The sequence below is a fragment of the Nothoprocta perdicaria genome, unplaced genomic scaffold, assembly GCF_003342845.1.
Source record: "Nothoprocta perdicaria isolate Ctin4 unplaced genomic scaffold, notPer1 scaffold_273, whole genome shotgun sequence".
Classification (NCBI taxonomy): domain Eukaryota; kingdom Metazoa; phylum Chordata; class Aves; order Tinamiformes; family Tinamidae; genus Nothoprocta; species Nothoprocta perdicaria.
Window position 1 is genome coordinate 692,534 of NW_020455503.1, and position 20,254 is coordinate 712,787.

General features: G+C 48.4%; 1 protein-coding gene across 1 annotated transcript in view; it reads left to right on the forward strand.

The window, feature by feature from the left end:
• Positions 1-20,254, forward strand: part of EFNA5 (ephrin A5) — a 141,250-nt gene that overhangs the window by 12,110 nt on the left and 108,886 nt on the right. The window lies entirely within an intron of this gene.

The window sequence follows — 20,254 nt, forward strand, 5'->3', positions numbered from 1 at the left end:
ATAAAATGAGAAAGTGTTCCCGAAAAGCAGCAGGGAAAAAATGTTTGTGTTGCTCTGCAGTGCATCTCTATGCTATTACCCATTCTATAAAGCAGCCTGGTAGGTTTAGCTGCTGCTTGTAGCTGGAGGCGTCCGCTGCTTGTGCGGGAGTTTTGCACCCTCTCCCAAATGGAGGTTCTCCGACGCAGGGCAGGTCAATGCAGTGCAGCCTGTGCAAACCAGGATGGCGCAGGTGCCCAGGGTGCAGCAGTGCCAGAGCACGAGAAGAATCAGTGAAATTACTGGATGTAGTTGACGTTTGTGCAAAATGGGGAACATTTGTGGTGTGGGTTTTTTTTTTTCACCCCTCCATTCTTGCAGTTAATGCTCAGTGTGATAATGCAAACGAGTCCTCTGCAGCATTCCCGACTCTACACTGTCACGTGTACTTTTTATCTTTTTTTCCTTTGTCTTGTGGATACTAGCAGTTGCTAAATGGTTTTTATGGAGATAATATATTTAGGAGGCAATTTCCATTTGAGATTTTTACTGCTACCTCTCCCTGTCTGTGACCTAGGGAATTGGAAAGCTGATATAATACAGTTATCTTTCCAAGCTGAGTCAGTTTAAGGCATGTGCATGTAATATATAGTTTTTAATAATCTCTGCTGCCATAGAGTAGAAAGTGGTCTCTGAACGAGGACCACCAGATGAAGCTTGCTTCCATGTAAACATGGCTAGAGCAGAATCAGCCAATTTCAAGGCAGATTAGTGTCAGGGCAGCGGAAATAGGATAAGGGAGGGATGACTACAGGGGCACTCAAACATCAGCTGCGTTTAAAAAAAAAAAAAAAAAAATCTGCATGGGATCATTTTTCTTCCTCAGTCTCCCTACAACCTGAAACCTTTTTGTCCTGTGTAGTGACCCTATTGTGCATTGAAGCAAGGGGCCACACAGCAGGACAAGGCCAAAGCGAGAAGCTTGGGAAGAGCCTGACGCTGATTACAGGCTCGCTCGCTCTGTTCCGCGATAACGCCGGTCCAAATGAACAGCTTGTTTTCCTCGTGTTCCTCCCAGCTACCACCCTGTTTCTGACAGCCAGATTCTTTGTTTTGAATGTGCTGGTGTCCAGGCTGAGGAGGGAGTGACCGCTGAGCCTCGTCCCTGCACACGCCTGGCTTGGATTAACTTTTCCTCCGCACGCTAGTGCTCCTGGCAGGGATGGGCTCCCCGGGGGCTTCGCCGCCCTTGGCGTCGAGCTTGGGCCCGTCTCTCCCGCGCTGACCTTGTTTCGCTTTTCCAGCAAGGAGGGAAGAGTCAGCCCAGGCGAAACGACAAGCCAGTTAACGCTTCAGAGCGTGCAGCCGAAAAAACACAACGGGTATCGCACCCTCTGAGCCCCTGCGCGGCTACGCCCCAGCCCAGGGGACACTGGCCAAGCAGCAGCAGGCTTCCTCATGTGGGTGTTACTGCCAGTGCCTCGCCACCGTGGCATCCGTAGGAGAAAAGGCCCTTGTGGAACGACGTGCCCACAGGTGATTTGTGCTTGGCAGCGCTGGCGGAGGGCTCAGCCTGCTCTGTGTGTGCAGCAGGAGCAGCAGCCTCAGCAGGAACGCGTTGGGACCCTGTCCTGTCCAGCACCGGCCTTGGCGTGCAGGGGCTCCTGCTCCTCCCAGGTGCCCGGGAGCTGCTGCCCAGGGCTGCCACAGAGCTAACAGAGCAGCATCACGAGAAGTACGGATTTCATGAGAGAGATTGTTAGAGTATCTATGCCAGCAGCAGGCTTGAGAAGGTGAGTGAAACAAGGGCTTCTGTGGCGTATATATGGATAACATACACTGTATATATACGTGTGTATATATATGCACACACGTGTACACACAGAAGACAGGAGCTGCTGGAGGCTAGAGGGAAGGGGATGAGACGTAGTTTCTTGTTAGTAAAGAAAGGGATGGATTGCTATCAAAGCAGCCCCTGGCAAGGTGGCTGAGCAGCTGAGAGCCTCGCGTTGCTCTCCTTGATGCTTAGGTGCTTTGTCACAATTTCTTACCCTCCACTCCTGTTAGGGTGCTGCGGGACAGGTTGGGGTTAAACAGGTTTCTGCCGCAGGTTCAATTCCTGATGCTGATTTAGCAGAGCTTTGTGTTCTAATATCTAGTATAGCTGAATATTTTCCTCCTTCAAATTACTTTGATCCATGAAAATGGTAAGAACTACAGTTTATTTCGGGAGTATTATTTTATGGGGTTTGCGAGCAGCTTATTCTTCTGTGCTTCTATCTGATGGGAAATTTTTAAATGGTCTTCTAAAATTATCTGAGCATGAAGCTGTAAAAAGCTGAGGGCTTGCACATCTGAAATGGTGAAGAAAAAGAAACCTGTAGAAACTTTGCAGAGACATCTGTGTTGAGCGAGGTAGCTAAGGCTGGCCCTCGGAAATGAAAACCCTGTAGGCAAAGCTTTCTGTCAGTTCAAGTATTTTATGTGGTTGTCCCAAGTTGCAAGTTTGGCTGTATTCACTGGAAAGCATAAAATATTACTGAATCCTCTTGCTCTTGACCTACCCAATAAACTACGTAATTTAGGACAGCATAAATGTGTTTTGCATTAGGTGGGATCTTATACTGATTTATTACCTGACTAATGTCATCCTTCCTATCCAAAGTGTTGTCTTTCCAGATCCCATTTCCTCCTGATTACTAGTACATGGTTCCTCCAAGGCTCTACGGTGGAGGAGTTTCTCCTGGGATGCAACAGTTTTGGAAAGATGCTTCTCTTTGCTGTGGAGCGGCTGGTTGATTGGCAGCGTTTTGTAAGCAGGTCCAGCCAACACATCCACACAAGTGCATCTGCACAGACTTCTGTGAAAGATCAGTCTGTTTAACAAGAGTTGCCTGAGTTGCCCTCAGCTTTTTTTTTGCCTCATCTTGTAAACATAAATTTCCCCACCAAATTTTTATCCTTTCCTCCTCTAGATTTTACATAAAGGTCTTTCTGCTGTAATATATTGGGTAAGCTTCCAGCTTGACTAACCCTATTTTATTTTCATTTTCTGTCGCACATTGCGGATCTTGGCAAGCTGAAAGTTGTGGTTCAGCTGTTGTTTCCCTTTTATTTCCTAAAGATGTGATGTGTTTACCCAAATAATGGAAAGCTGGGAAGAGCGTGGTGGATTCTTTTCTGCCCCTTCTTACATTCACTGAAGTACGTGGGGGTATGTAAAATAAGAAGAAATTACTCTTCACCTCAGAATACACCCTACCACTTTCTTGTGGTGGCGTGGGTGTAGGTTGGGCCTCCCTCTTCTCCTTTGAAACCATAAAAGAGATCCAGATAACCTGATGGAAGATATTTGTTGGCCCAAAAGCCAAGGTTCTCTGCCGTGCTTTGGTGGCTTGGTGGCTCTAGCCACCGAGCTGGGTGGAGTGGCTGACATTGCGGAGGGCTGTGCTGCCATCCAGAGGGACCTGGACAGGCTGGAGAGTTGGGCAGAGAGGAACCTCTTGAGGTTCAACAAGGACAAGTGCAGGGTCCTGCCCCTGGGCAGGAATAACCCCAGGCACCAGGACAGAATAGGGGTCGACCTGCTGGAGAGCAGCTCCACGGAAAGGGACGTGGGAGTGTCTGGTGTCTGGTCAGTGACAGGACAAGGGGTAATGGGTGTAAGTTGAAACACAGGCAGTTCCATCTCCATGTGAGGGGGAACACCTTTCCTGTGAGGGTGCCAGAGCCCTGGCACAGGCTGCCCAGGGAGGCTGTGGAGTCTCCTTCTCTGGAGATCTTCCAAACCCGCCTGGATGCCGCCCTGTGCCCCGTGCTCTGGGTGTCCCTACTGGAGCAGGGGGGTTGGACTAGATGATCTCTAGAGGTCCCTTCCAACCTTGAACATTCTGTGATTCTACAGTTTAAAATGAGTAGTTGACTATGTTTTGTGCTTCTCAAGTTTTGAATATTGCAAACTGTGCCTGTAAAGCCACTCTCTGCTGTGATACGGCAGGAGAGAAGTGATTTTGCAGAAATTCCTCTCAAAGCAGACCGAGGTCTCTGGAAGGAGCCCAGAGGAGCCTCCCTCTGCTTCCAGCTATTCTAGCACCAGGCGAAGTTTGACATGTCTGCTTGCTTGCTTCTGCTGCTGGTTCTGCTCTGTGTTTGGGCACCTGCCCTTACCACAGTTGCTTTGTAAGTTTTGCAAAAGGGCGAGCAAAGAGGCGTTGAGCATCTGGTGGGCACTCCGGGTGAAAACTGCCGGTGCTTTCCCTGTGGATCAGTTTTCTTCCTCGGAGCGCGCACAGATCCATGTGTGGCTAACAAGAGCAGAGCCCTGTCCTGCGCTCAGCCGGGGCTCTGCTGCTGGTAGCAGCCAGTAGCAAAGGGTAGAAAAGCTTTGCAGATATACAGCACAAGCTCTCCTTGGTGTCTTGTCTCAGCTTTCAGCACTCGGTGGTTTAGAATAGAGGGAAAAGAAGTCTAAAGTTCAAATGGACATCGTTGAGCCTTGGAAGCTTTCTACCTTGTGATGTTGAACAGATGCTCAGTTTCTTCTCTCTGTAAGAAAAGTGCAGGGTATTCCTCCTGTGCCTAGTTCCATAGCTGAAAATAGCACATAAGCGTTCTTTCAGTTACCAACAGCTTGCAAGGAGTTAAAAAATAACAAGCAACTTAGGATCTAGTGAAAAATCAGAGCGGCCTTCCTGCGTGCGTTGCTGTGTCTGTGCGCAGTTGTCCCTTGGTTTCTTTGGGAATGGAGGTACGAATTGCTGTTCACCTCACCAAAGTATGTTCAGATCTCAAGTGAAAAGTAATATGCTATTTTAAACACCTTGATGCACAAGCCCTCTAGTGAGCAGGGTTCTGGTTTGGGTTCACAGTATAATTTTTGAAGCGTAAGACTTCTTGACAGCAGTCAAAAAGGGTTCCTCCCGAAGTGGGGAAAAAGTAGCAGAAGCAAATTAAAGATTTAATAGGTGACTTTTATGAATATGTGATTATGAACATAAACAGCTGGGGATTAGGACTTTAGCACAAAGTTGCCTCAAAGAAGAATACATGTGAAAGGTATTTTTGTGGGTTGTTTAATTTATGTACAATCTCCACAGACCTTCAGTAGTAGACAGTACTCGGGCTGCTTTGTGACTGTACCAAGCTGTTGTATGCAATGTCTGTGGCGCTAAATGTGCATTCCTGCAGCTTCAAAACATGATCACATGGCCTGACTAATAGGATATCTTTACGGTGGGACTGAGATACTGCTGCGTCCATGTCCAAAGCGGCCCAAGTCAGTTTGTGCGTCCCATGTGACGAGCGATGTTTCAGACGGGTGCTAGCGTGGTTAGCAGGGAGGGCAGGAGCGGGTGAGCTCTGCTGGTTGCCGAGGCCCTCTCCTGTGCCCCAGCTACCGCTGCTGCAGGCGGAGAAGGGTGAGAGCAGCTCCCAGGTAAAATCACTGAGGGAAGCAGAAATACAGCTAAACGCCGTCTCACATGCACGCCTTTTAAGCTGGCTGGAGAGCAGCTGGTATCCCGCAGCCTTCCGGGACTTCCTCTTGCTCCTTTTCAACTTGCTCCTTTTCAATTTCCCCTCATCCTGGGTGGATTTGAAGGACTTCTGCAGCTCGCTGCAGGGATCTTGCAAAGATATGCATGGGAGCAGCTGAGCTATTTCAGCACAGAGAAAGCTTGAAAATGAGCTGACCTTGAACAAAGCCCTTCGCTTTGGTTAGAGTCGAGAAGCTTGGAGGCTATGGGTTACCTTGTGCCAGCCAGCTCACCCATCAAAGCCAGCCCCTTAGCTGAACTTCCCCACGGGTTAGCCACGACGCTCGCGGCCTGGGCACGCAGCTCAGGATAGGTGCAGGCCTGCGCTTAGTGGGGGTAGGTGCAGTCCTGTGCTCCTTCCTAATGGGAAGATTTTCTCTTTCTCCCTTTGGCCAGACCAAAGTTGCAGAAACCCTAGCGAAGACCTCAGCGAAACCGAGCAGGGCAAGCGCAGGCCAGGGCTGCCTTTTAAAGAAAGGGAGCTTTTGTAAGCGCGCAGAGAATAGCGCTTTTCTGATCGGGGACGTGCGGAAACCCCAAGTCAGACAAGTGTCCCCACCCTCCGCTCCGGCCAAATGCCAGCTGACAGGCATAACCTGTAGGTGTGAAAGGGGGCCGGGGGTTGCTTTAAGCTCCAGGATGCCAAGGAGACTTTTCTCGGCTTTTGGATGGTAAACAAGGGCTGTGACTTCAGTCTATGATATAATTTAACTTTTGGCAAGGCTCAGAGAGACGAGATGAGCTCGGTGTTTAAAGCTGTTGAGGGACACATTTTGCATTCAAAGTTCACCCCACTAATCTTTCCTTTTAGGTCTCTACAAAAGCAGCTCTTTTTGGAGCCCAGCAGTATAGAATAAAATCATCCTTGCCTCCCCAAAACTTGGCAAAACACTATGCCCAGATTTCTCCCTAATAGGGAGAGGCCAGGCTGATCTCTTTTTACATTTTATAATGATATTCTTTCTCATTCTGTTTTGGACAAGTGGGTTTTGGCTGCAGTCCATCTGGAATGTTAGGTGCATCGTAGGAGCATCCCGCTGTTGCGAAGAGCCGCGCTCATTTCCAAGCGCTAATAGACAAATTGTACCTGTGATTCTGTCAACATTATCTCTCGGGGCTTTGGGAGAGACGGGTCACATCGCTGCAGACAAAGGCAGATGTGCGTTCTGCCCCATGCAGAAAGCACTGCTGTATAAGCAGCAGCTGTTGAAAATAAATAAATAAAAATGCAGGCCCTTGCCCTGAATCCCAGGGGTGTGGAGTTGGTTTGTTTGGGATTCATTTGTTCACGACAACAATGAGCAAGGGTGAATAATGGCTTCGGATGAACTCTGAAGGACGTGAGAAACCAGAATGCTGCTTGGCGCTTTGAAAGTGAGGATCTTGGCTTCAGCTTTCTGACCTGAAAAGGAGCGCTGGCAGGGGAAGGTGAAAACCTGCGTGGTTGGCCTGTGGTCCTTGTGATCCGCGAGCACGGTTGAGCCTGCCATCTGGGGAAGTGCCTTCTGCTGGCGCCGGGAGGCGGCGAGCAACCCAAGAACCGCGGCCAGAGGCGCTTCGGCTGCTCTTGCTCTTGAGTTGCTCAGTGTGGGTTTGCGCTGAGGGACTGGAATCGCACATCGGCAAGCTGTACAGCTATCCCAGCACTTGGAGACTGGGTGACAAGGATGCATTTCATCCTGCTATGATCTGTTACTGGGGCTTTAAAGATGAGAGGCACAAAATTAAAAAGTGATTTTTTTTTTGAGGCGGGGGCTCTTTTGGCTAGTAAAGAAACATTGAGGTTGCTGCTGCTGCTTATTTTACTTAGTGGTTATTGCTAGCGTGTGCACTGCTATCTAAATGGTGCAGGACTTGTGTTTGGATCTTACATGTGTTATTTAGCTGCAAGAGCTGAGTCGAGCCGAGTCGCTTTGACCGTGCTGTACTGCTGCTTTTATGTAGAACTCAAGTTTGGATTTGTTTGCTCTTCTGACAAACAATTCTGTGGGTCTCCCTGTTGAAAAAGAGCCTTGTAATTTCTTGCAAAGGCAGACAGGCTTTTTAGAACTAAAAAGCAAATATGTCTAAGGCATTTCCACTTGTCCCACTCATCTCAACAGAAACTTGACTCTGGAATCTACTGCACTGTCAGTCGAATACCAAGTCTTTTCTCCTTAGAAAGTTCTTTATAGACACAGTTATTTGGACTTTTTTCATCTGTTTCTGCCCTTTGATGGATAGATCTGAAAAAAAAAAAAACCTGAAATAAATATCAGTTGAAATAAATATCTGTGAAATAAGCATTAGAGTAGTGTAGGAATGTAGTTATGGTGTAACTAAAGAGGAGGCAAAACTGGATGTACAGAAGCTAAGGGATATATGAGAAGGAAAAAGAAAATAGCTTAAAGCGCACTTAAGCTGGGAGGGAGCCAAGTTGTCATGATGATCAGGAGAAATTTGTCTTGTCAGAGGTCACTTTAAATATTGGGCAGATGATATGTTGTTGAAAGCAGAAGAAGAAGCTGCACGTGCAAGCTGAACATTAAGCGGCAGTTAGATGTATGTGGCTTTCGTCCCTTCCTCTGCTGTGTTGAATTAACCTTCCTCTAGTTTTTCTTTATTCGTTAAACAAATCAAATCCTCTCTGGAGAATTTGAGGGGCTTCTGAAACGTCCTGTTTTGTTCTCTTGCTTTAGCAAGTTGGCAAGTTTAGCAGTTGGCTCCACCTTTGCTCTTCACTACTTTCATGCTTATAGAGGGATAAGTGCTTCCACAGGCTTACAAATCCATACGTTAGTGCTTCAGTCACCATGGTCCAGGATTAAAAAAGATTCTGTATATGCTGATAAAGGCATATAGATCTGCCCTGACTTTCGTGCTGTCCCCCAGATGCTGGGGGTCCTGTCCCAGCGTGTGCTACTAATGGTCTACTGCAGCATTAGAGAACTGGAGGTCTGAGAGGGAGACTGTTTTTGAGAAATCGTGGAACTGATTTATCCCTGTTACTTTGTGCTGAGTGAGAAGGTTGGCACTTAGGGGGGATCCATGGTCCCCACCTGCTGGATTGGGAACAGAGGAGCCGGAGCTGCTGGCTAAGGGTGGGACCGAAGAGAAACACAGCTTAGGAATGTGTCAGAGCCATCTGCTTTCCTTCCTTTGATAGTCACAAAAGGAGATTCCAGGGCCGGTTCAAAATGGTAAAAGGCCCTGGAACAAAGCTCCTTTCTTCCAGAAGAGACCACTTCAGGGCAGCGGTGATTTTCCCATTTCGGATGTGTACTGCTGATGGCTCCCTAAATTATTTTACAAATGCAACTGCTTTTGCTCTTTTCAAAGCAGGGCCTGTAAATAACCGCTCGAGGAACTGCTCTGCCGTTGTTGTTGCTGTTGCTGCAGTTGTTTCCGCAGCAGAGCAGCGGTGGTGCTGGGCACTGGGGCCGCGCGGGCTGCGGGGCGCCCCGGCAGCTCCCCGCTGCTCTGCCGGTGCCGGGCTCGGGAAGGAGACGTGCTCGTGTGCAGAGCGATCCGCCCCAGGAGCGGGAAGCAGCCAGGAGCGCAAGCGGCGCCGCGACGCGGCTCCCCGCACGGAGCCCGCCTGTTGGTGGGTCCCTCCGGGTGTTAGTTAAGCTGGCGCCTGAGGATGGCCCTTCAGAAGTGTGGTGAGCGTGAAACGCTCGCATTTCCTGCGGGTCTCGGGGACGAGTCGATTTATAGGGCACAGCAGGCGAGGTGTGGGGGCATGTGCGGCAGGGGGAGAGCCCCGCGGGCGCTGCGGGCACGGCCGCTGCGGCGGTGGCAGCAAGGCAGCGGTGGGGCGGCGGTGTGGGGCGGAGAGGGCCGCCAGCAGCTGCTCGAGCACCGAGGCGCTCGGTGCCTTGGGCGCTGACCGCTGCCGTTCTGACTCTTTGTTTTTAATTTATTTTTTTATCGTGTTTAATCTGATTAATCGGCTGCGAGTTTCTGTCTGCGAGAGCTGCGCTTCGCACGGTGTGTTTTCACCTTATGGTCCACTTTGATTAATCATCCGTGTCTCCCCTTGGATGGGAAGCAGTGAAAGACTCCAGCTTCCCTTTTTGCTGCATTTCGGGGATTAATGGGAAAAAGTGTCATGCTTTGTCAAGGGACGATTTTTCATATTAGCGTTTGCAAAGCAGAGACAGTGCCCTGTGCTGTGGCTCTTTACCATATTAAACAGGAATGTCCTTCAAAGTCTTTGTCAATGATGGGTATAAATCAAAGCGAGAAAAACAGTACGTACTGAATTTAACATTACTGCATTTTTTAATGTGCAAGTAGGCTTAACTTTTTTTCCCATCTGAAGCCCGTCAAGATCAAAATCAAGCAGGCGTTCACAGCCACAATTGGAACTTGCCAACCTTTTCCTTTAGGTTTACATGAGTCCAAACTCTTCCCCACTGCTTTTGTCAATAGGTCTTTTAAAGGCAAGCTTTAGAGTTAGGTTTGCCTTAGTCTTTCCTCTTTATTTTATTTTTTTTTTTTTTTTGTCCTCACAACTTTGGGCCCAAAGTCTTCTTTTAATGGGCATTAGTTAAGGCCTGGAATTGAGTAGACGTTTGTGAAGGAGGCTCGAAGTTTGCAATAGAATTGTTCTTTATAGTTTTTCCATGGGGGTAAAAAAATCTTCTTATGAGAATAAAGACTGTGGGCTAATCTCTTGCCATCTGGAAAATGTAGAAGCCAGAGGTTGTTGGCACCGGGTCACATCCCTTATGTAAACTGTCAAATTCTTTCCATATTAATGGCGTATCAAGTTAAGCCTGTGAGGTTTGTTGTCGACCAGAGCTAATTTATTGATTTTTATTTTGATTCTGTCCTATTAATACTTGCTCGTGTTGATTGATATTCATTTATTTATTTATTTTTGGTAGGCCCTGGTCATCCCTCCTCGGCATGGAGTTTTCCCGCCTTTCCCAGCTGCGCAGTTCCCTGACGGTGACAGTGCTTGGCAGAGGCATTGTGTGAAACCCTCGTGACAGGGAGCGTTTTCGCAAGTGACTTTTGCAGCTAATTACCTTGAAATGAGGCTGGGGACAGCGGCTGGGCGCGCTGGGGCGGCCCGGCGCGCGCCGCCACGGACGGTTCCCGCGCTGCGGATCCCTGGCCCCGTGCCAGGCCCCAGCGCGGTAGCTCTTTGCAGGGGACTCGCTGCAGCCTTGAGCAAGTTCAGTTGGATTGAGGTGGTTTTGTCCCCTCCTCTGGAGGATTCAGCGTTGTGTTCGCTGGGGCTCCTCGTGCAGGACACCCTCAGCTCCCGCCGCTTCCCGCGGCCGGGGGGCACGAAGCAAAGGATGGGTGTAATCATCATTGTAATCATTAATTTCTTAGCCTAGAAAGGTAACTACTCTCTCTGGAAATGGACCCGCAGGCTCTTAGATGTATTGACAGTCAAAGAAGGGACATTTGCCAGCAGCTGCTCTTACCGAAGTTGAGGAGTATCGATTTTTTTTGTTTCTTTTTTCGCCCATTTTTTCTGAAACTTTTCATGACTTCCCTCCCATCCCCAAATAAAAGAGCCACCATGAACTCTGGTTTCTCCTTTTGATAGCAAAAGGCTAAACAATATAAAGTGCACAGTGAAACCCTTGAAGGCTTGTTATTGCAGAGAGCAGACTTTAATGTTGCATGCTGAGAATAATGGCCAGTAGAAGGAAACTATAATGTTTTATTGCCAGACATTTCATAGCCAGAATATTTTGCCAGAAGGTAAGACGTGTTGGGGAGAGAACAGCATATTTGTTTCTGTCAGTACTTTCTTCCTCCCTCTCCCCCTTCCCTCATGATAGAGTCTTATCTAAACATGGATAGCAAAAGAAGGGGATTTTCTGTCAAAACCATGAGGTGCTACAGGGGGGCTGATGAAAGTGGGACCCGCAGAGGTGGCGCAAAAACCCTGTCTCCAAGGTATCCGTGTGCTGCTGTTGAAGAGCAATTGCTCAGCAGTTTGCACAGGGCTGAGCTGGGTGCCCATTGCATGGAGAACCACAGGGAGGAGGACTGCAGGGCTCTTGCATCCTTCTACGTACAGAGCCCCTTTTTTTGTCTCACAGTAGCTTTAGGCAGGATACCCTGTGGGGCATAATAGGATTTAAATTAGTAGCATTTCAAATTTGCTTTAGGATGGTGTCCATGAATTCCTGTTTATAAGACATGAGCATTAACTTGACGGAGCGCGTTGCCTTTGGAGGGGCCTGGGCCTGCAGAGGTGCCGTGGCTGCTCCCTCGCCTGCTTCCCTCTCCGTGCCTTGGCAGGAGCTCATCCCGGCCTAGCTGCTCGGGATATGGCCAAGGCTGTGGAGTCTCCATCTCTGGAGACCTTCCAAACCTGCCTGGATGATGCCCCGTGCCCTGGGTTTTCCTGCTGGACCTGGGGGTTCGGACAGGACCATCTCTTGAGGTCTCCAGGCAGCCGGGAATCCCGGAGCCGGCTGGGCGCTCTGTGGCAGGGAGTGCAGCCCTATGGAGCGGGTTGGCAGGGGAGCCCTCAGCCCTCAGGCAGCTGCAGGGAGGGGGACCTGCGGTATTTCTGTATTTCTGCCCTTCTCCTGCATCAGCTGTCACTGCTGCAATTTCAGGTTCCTTCCCTACGTTCTACCTCCTCCTGCTCACCTTAAAATATACTGTTTGCCTTGGACAGCAGCGTGGGATTTGTACCTCCTTTGTAACATGTAGGATCCTGTCTGCTCAAAATGCGCTGTGGTGGGGAGGCTCTTTTGTGCTGCTCTCGCAGAGATTCGCTGGGCTGCGGGGAGCTTGCGGCGTGTGAATAATAAATGTCATCTTTGGGGAGCAACCAACACTTTTCAGACGGTAATATTCCCAAGTTCTGTTGTGTAGTTGCTAAAATATGTCAAGCTTTTCATCTCTTGGGAGCGAGGAAAACTTGTTTCTCTGCTATGTATTCCCCCACATACAAGGATGTGCGCACGCTGCCTTGTCAGTAAGGGAACCCTTCGCTGCCCCTGGATTTGAAAAGCACGAGAAATTCCAGGAGAAGAACTGCCCCGACTTCCTCTTAGAGCCGGAGGAGACGGTCTGCCTTGCCCGCGTGAGCGGTGCCGTTTCGCCCGGGACGCAGGATGCCCGCGTTGCCCCACCTGCTCCTGTTTGGGCTCTGGCAAGTGCGCGTTTCTTCTGCTAACTGCTGGTGAAGCGCGTTGAAATTGCATGCTCAAGACCACTAGCTACTCTGGCAAGGGCTTTCCTTTTGTATTTCTTTCTTTTTCACACGTTGCTAACGCAAATTCCTTTGATTTTTAATTGTCTCTCTTTGGAAATAATCGTGTGCACACCATAAAATCTGGGTAAGGTTCACACCTATTGCTCCGTAAAGCACTCACAATTAAGTGAAAATGCATGTACAGTAAAGTCACCTGTTGAAATTTCCCATTACACGAGGTTTTATTGTTCACAAATTAATGTCATGAATCCATTTGGACACCAACCAGGAACTTGTTATAATGGCTCACACATAAGTAAAAGCTTTCTCTATGCTTTAATTAGTTGATACAAGGGATTAAGATGATTATGTGGAAGGCAGTGCAGTTTCTCTCTTAATAAATCAGGCGGTGTGGGTGCCAAGTAAGCCCTCGATCCCATTTGGGCAGAGTGCTTTGATAAAGGCACAAATCAGAGCACTAAGACTTCCTGTGGCAGCAGCAACGTAGATCATTTGGGCTTGCTGATACTGTTCGTGTGCAACGTGGGATATTAATCAAGATTAATTATACACATTGGCTAGGAAACAAATTCCGGGCCAGTGCAGGGCATGCTTCCGTATGTAATTGCTGACTTTAAGGTACTGGGTTAATTGATAGAAATTAAAGAGCCTTCCATGTACGGGTAGCAGGTTTCAGAACACCAGCTCAGTGCACGGGCTCTCTCTGTGCGGTTTGGTCCAGTCAGTTTTACGCACGGGCCAGTGTGTGATTGTGCGGGTGCCTGTTGCACTTTCCCAGCTTTCTCCTTTCCTATTCCCTGCTTTTCCTGTTCTCTTAAACCTGAGCAGAGAGGCAGCCAATAATGAAATACCTCAAATAATGTCAGGCAGCATGCTCCGCGACTGAGGTGCAGGATGCTACATTAGCCTGATTGGGCACGCGGAGAGCTGCACAAACTGCGTCGTGAATAACCCTGAGGGCTGTGCTTTGGTGCAGCTGAGAGCATGTGCATGCCTACCATGTGCGTCCAGTAATAAACTGGATGCACTTTGTTATACGAGCAAATCTATGTAGAACCTAGAAATCTCACAGGATTGCTATATATCTATATATTGTTACACTATATATATCTATGTACTTCTTCATAAATTTGCGTGTGTGTATGCATGTATGTGCCTCTCCTAAGGAGTGCAATTTGGGAGCAAATAAGCTCCCAAATGAGCTTATTTGGGAAGGGTGTGAAGGGATCATCAGCACTTGCCTGTAGTGACAGAAAGGAAACTGGAGTAAAGAAAGTTGGAGTATTCGCTGGGGAGCTGATTGTAGGTGCTTTGAGTTTTTCCTATCTTAGTTCATCAAAGATTGATTACAGAACTGGGTAGGACTCAAGGCTGTAGCTAGAAAAATATACAGAGAGAAGGGAATTCAGTAAGTATTCCTCCTGCTGTTAACTTCATGCTTCTTTGTGCTTTTGCAAGTGTAATTCTAAATGGAAGAGGGAGGGCTGAGTATCTGAGTTTTGTGTCCCTGCTTTTGTAGTGAGTGCAGATTGCTGGATGAAACAAGCGAGATGTAAGGGTTTGGGCTCTTTTTGTCTTTTTTTCTTTCCTGCTTTTTAATGTACTTTATTGTGATCTGTGCAACTATGAAAAAGATGCTCTTCTGTCCCTGAAGTGTCTGTTTTAAAAATAATTGGTGCTAACAATAATAGCACCCTCTTCTTTTAACAGAAATGCCTGTTTGCCATTCACTCCATGCCGTCCTTAAGGAGCAGCAACAGTTTGCTGCTGTCGAGGCCCTTTGTCCCGAGGCCTGGGCTTCCCTGGCGCAGGAACTGCTTGTGGACGGGGTGAGAGGCGCTCCATGGCATTGCCTGCACGGAGCGGGATGCGTGGGTGCCGTGTGTGCAGCGCAGCGCCTGCGAGAGCGGCTCCGGCGGCCGGGATTCTGCCGGATGGGGATCTGCCGGGATGGAGGCCGGGTGCGTGAAGGAGCCGCGGGGCAGCGGCCGCCTCGCTGGCTGGCAGCCCTGTCCCCGTGAGAAAGGGGCATCCAGGCAGCGCGTTTGCTTAGGCTGCGCACTAACCCTTCCTGCGGCACACCCGAGGAGTTTCACGTGGGACTTGCACAGTGTCGTTGGTGATTAACCTGGTTTTTTTCCTCTATTCCCATTTGTGCTTAAGCATTCCTTAAAAAGTATCCACAAATACCTTGCATTAAACACTGAGATCTTATCTCTATCTTATCTCTCTCTTTTGCATATCTCACCTGAAAACTGAGGTGAGCTGGAGTCGTTCTGTTCCTGTAATTTGGGGGTGGGTGGATGGGGGAGAATAACTGCTGTATTTCTTTAGGCAGGCTGGTAATGTTGAGCCTGAAGGGAAAGGTTTTGTTGTCCCGTTCCTCCCTCCTAAATTCCAGAGGACATAAGTGGGTGATGGATGGAGAACGGTGAGCACCTTCATTTTGCAGCATTCTTGTTGTGTAAATTCTTTGGAAGAGAAAGAGTTTGTATTTAGGTACATGTATGAAACCAGACACATACCAGCCGCTGTCAGAACATAAACTATAAATATGATTGCGTGTATGATAACGAGGCTGTATATGAGCTGGAGCCCAAGGAAAACGTTTTGAACTAAGGCACGGGGTTGGCCTCATGAAGCAGCGGCAGCTGAAGGCCATAGTCTTCTGTTCGAACATTTAGATGCCAAAAATCTTGTCCAATTGAAAAGTGTAGTGCTGACAAACACAGATTGGAGGCCAGGAATCCTGTTAGCAAAGGCAGTAGGAGGTGCGGGAGCACCGCGCGAGGCGAAGGGCGCTCGCTAGCTCCAAGGGGCGACCTCGCTGCGCTTGGCCAAGCTCTAAAGCAGCCACGGAGCTTAGCAGCTCACGCCAGCACTCTTAAACAAATGGCAGGTTCACGTTACTCACCATCCTGGTCGTATTCATAACTTGATACCCAGAAGAGCCCTTTAGCAAGAGATGAAGAGGCCGCCGATAGAAGAATTGCGGAGCCTCTGTGGTTCATTACTCAGGGATGTTATTTAGAAATTTGTCTATGTATCTCTTTTTCGGTGGTGCCTGGAAATAGCTGTGGAAACTCCCACGTAATAAAGTGAGCAGCAGTGCTGTTTGAAACGTGAGTAATACTGAAATGGCTGGAAAAGCTTGCCTTGCAAGTGCTCTGGAGCTATTGGAAACACACGGATTTCTGAAATGAGGGCAGCCTTCTAACACCTTCCTCAGAGGCACAGAACTTTCATGCCCAAGTTTCCCCTGTCCCCCAAATCCGGCATCATTTTAAGGAGGAATCTGTGAGTTGAAGGGAGAAACTGATTCTGTTGCTGACGGAGCCAGAGTTAACAGGAAGGCTGCAGCTGCCACTAGATGCTCCTGTCACGAGAGTGAGCCCTGCGCTTGCACTGCGAGCATCTTCAGGGCTGTTGACAGCCGATGCTTGCTTTCTATCCATAAATGATTACAGACCACTCGTATTATCACACACTCTTACAAAGTCTCCTTATCACTTCTCGCTGAGAAATCCTAGTGTTCAGAAACGTAGCAAAAGGCTTGTGAGGAAGCCTCGGTGCTGCTCTCAGGGCATGAAAAGCTAGCCTGGTCATGGGCAGACTGCAATCCCTGTTCCCCCCATAGAGCAGCACATCTAGAAACTGGTACCAGTTCCCTTTCGGGCAGTGTGAAGGAGCTGTTTAGCCGTGACGGGTCAGAAACACCGCTGCTGGGCAAGTACCCGGAGCCTGTGCCTTTGGGATGCCTGTGAAGGAAAGTATTTGTGGTTCTGACACCTTGTTCCATCATTCACATCATCCCCTGGTAGGAACTTGGTGAAATAATTTGTGAAATAATACTGTAGATTCACACCAAGTTTAAGGCAGTCATGAGCCCATATTGTGAGTCACGTTGCCTCTGTAAAGATGTAAAGGGCTCCTGAGGAAGAGCAGGTCCCGAGAGCAGGGGAGGAAAACCATCCCTCGTTCCGGAGCTCCTGTCTAAGCTTCAGGAGCTAGTTCCCCTACTGTGAAAGATTTGCTAAGTATTTTTTGGTATGGGTAGGAAAAGTGTCTTAGACACTTAACAGTTGCACAGCTGCTAAAGGACAAAGTAGATTTTTATAGTGTGAGTAGTGATTTATTGCTGTATTTTTTTTCCCTTTTTTTCAGATGTGGTTAAGTCTGGACTGCCCTTTTACAATGACCTGCATTTGTGTGGCCGTGCTTATTTCTGTGTTGCATTTTGTGTGGTTGTAGATGACTTGTGGCATTTGGGAGGCGGGTCTGTCCCTCGCGGACGGCCGGCGCGCTGGCAGGAGCGCGCGGGGCAGCGCGCGGTGACGCTGCGGGCAGCAGGGCTGGTGCTGCCGCTCGGTGCCGCCCGCCTGGTTTGGGGCTCAGCCAACAGGTAGATTCCTACTGTACCCAATTTTGTAATGCTAATTTTAAAAAAATCCTTTTAAAAAAAGTGAAATGTAAGGAACTTGAGCTTTGGCGGTAGGAATCCTAAGTAATTTAAAGAAAATTTTCATTTTATGTGTATCTTTTGGCATCCCACAGTTGCACAAATAGGTTAGTGGCCTGAGCAAATCTGAATATAATGTAGCCACGGCTAGTCTACTTATCTTGTCCAAAAATGTGAATGGAGGTAAGCTAGATATATGTGCATTCCAGTTTAATATATATATATATGTGCGTGTGCGCACACACATATATTTTAAGTAACAAATTAAATTGCTAAATGATAATGGGCTTCCCAGCTGCATGGACAACTGTCTTTGGGATTTATGTCTGCACTGTTACAGTGTGACTGATGTAATTCCAGTCATTATGCTGCAGAGATAACGATGAGGCCTCCTCCTTCAGCAAGGCAGAGAGTTGTTTTAAAAACTTCTTTTCAATAATTTATTTTCCCCACTTTGAGGGAAGATATTCCATCTCCCCTTTGTGCTACTTAACGGAATGTGTGCGCTGGTGGAGTGAGAGGCAGTCGCTCTGCATTTGGCCACAGATGGATCAGCAGCGCCGCAGATGTCTATGAGCTTTTGCACCAAGGAGTTGAAGGATTCACTGCGCACATTTCTTCCGAAAAGGACAGATGCTCCTGGAGCTTGTGTTGTCTTCCGTTTTTCCCTGTTTCTGCCTTTGCTTTTAAATATGCTTCAAGCAGTAGTTGTACACAACTAGAAGAAGTATTTGGTTGCATACAGCGTCATAAACCTGCGAAAACAAACACACTCTCGTTGCGAAAGCTGCACAGAGCCGAACGCTCCCATAGCTACCTTTGACCTTCTCATGTGCTCTGCACCCAATTACTTCCCTTCTGAAAGTAACTCAGAAACTCTTTACACTTTCTTAATAAAAGAAAGAAGGGCTGGGCCCACCTCGAGTATTGGGGGCAGTTCAGGGCGCCCCGGGACAAGAGGGACGTGATGCTTCTAGATCAAGTTTTAACTTGATCAGTGCCAGGGGCATGATCTTGGTCTCACGGATTGTAGGGGAGGGACAGGCTTTTCCTGGCCATTAGTCTTAGCTGGGATTTAGTGCCATCTTGTCTGCTGTGTAAAGGGGAGGCTGTCCTGGCTTCGCAGCTGTCAGGTACAAATTATGTAGTGCCCATAGCCATGCCTGGATATACTGCTCACCCAGCCCCTAGCAGTTCTTTGCACACACTCCTTGGCTAGCAGGCGGAAACCGTGGCCAGTTTCCCTCAGTTTATACAGTACTTAGGCAAAATACCTTGACTGAGCTTGAAATAACGAGGCCGAAAGCCCTTAAGCAGCCGATGCTTTAACTCTAATGTCCCACTAAAGCCGTGCGTAGCAGCGTTGCTGAGGTGGCGAGCGCGGAACGGGGCGACGTGCGGCAGCTCCTCTGGCTGACGCTGGCCTTGCCGCGGGGTGGGAGAGAGGAAACCATCCCGGCAAAATGGGCCGCGAAGGTGCGGGATGGAGCCGGGCTCCTGCGGTGCCGCGACCGCTGCCGCGGGTGGGTGCTGCTCACTGTGCCGTTCTCTCTGCCTCTCCTCTTGCCTTCCCCAGAGATTTCCTAAAAATCTGACTTAGAAACTCAGTTTGGGGCTGTTTCTGTGTATGCATACGTTACTTGGCCGCTTTTTTAATTGCATCTGATACTGTGGATGAGCTTTTGCATTTCCAAACCCCTGCATGGTTTTGGTGAGCGTGTGGAGGGTGGACCGCTGTGCTGAGATAGGCCTGTGCTTTGATATCTAAATACTTGCTCGCATGTGTAAGCATGATAATATTAGCTCGATGTGTCAGTGATTCGTTACAGCCATAAAGCGGAGAGCAGTTATTTATGCTTGCAAAATGTAAGGGCTGGTTGAGTCCCAGTTGGGATCCAGGCATTTAATTGCCTGTGTGCTTGCTCCCTCTTTAAATTCATCTTCTGTTGCTCAGGAATTAATTCTTCATGTCCTATCCGAAGGATTAGAACAGTGTTCCCTCCCTGTGATACTTCTTTGAATGCGAAAGGGGTGACGTTTCCCTGCTCTCCAGGAGAGCAGCGCAGCCAACAGAGGGAGCACAAATTCTGTGGAGCTGCCGCTGTCTCCGGCGCGCGGCCGGGGCGCTGCCTGCGCCGCGCTGCACCGCTGAGCCCTGTGGCTTTCCACGGGGAAAATCTGCTCGGTTTCAGCTCCTTTCTTTTTGGAAGCATCGTTCACGAGGCCCGCAATATGGCTGAGGAAATAGCACTTGAAAAACTATTCGTGGAAGTAGAAACATGCGCAGGCGCTTGCTCCTGAGCGTTGCCGCTGCGCGGGCTTGGCCGCCTCGAACGTGCGCCTGATACACACCCGGGTTACTAAATAACTCCATCCAAGGCTCAGGAGGCGAGGAATGAAAGAAAGGGTAGTGTCTGTGCAACGTTCCAACACGTGACTTAAGGCCAGAAAGTCTATTGATTTCTCGGCACAGTAGGTTGGAAGAAAAAGGCCTCTGTCTTTTTCATCAAACGTACTAAGTAAAATCATCTTCGGTACGTAGATGCTCCGATGCGTTGTTGTTCTGAAGGTGGAAAGCAAAGTCTCTAACAATAAGATGATAAAAATAATGCTAATACATTACAAAATAAATTTTACATGAGTGGCTTTTTTAAAAAAGCTTTAGGATTTCCCTTTGACTTGATATCTGGTTGTATGCAATGTTTATGCACTTGAGTTTTAAATTACTATTTAAATTACTATTTTTGACAGTCTGTTTCAGACTTGCTCATTTTGAGCTCATATTCAAATGTCTAAGAATGGGTATAAGTGTACGTACGTGAGTGGCTTCACTGAAAGAAGCTGTCGGGAATGCCCATATGGGGAGAACCATGGGTCTGTGGAAGGAATTGAAGCAACAGGATTGTGGAATGCTTTGCACAGGCAGAGAAGACAGGTTTATTGACTTGAAAATGTACATTTCCCCATAGACAATTTTTTTTTTAACCCTTGAATTTGCAGGATGAACATAGTGATGAGTTTGTAAGACAGAGCTGGAAGAGATGCTTGCCAAACTCATCTCTTGTATTTAGAGAGAGATGGCCAAGTGTAGAAGCAGCCGAG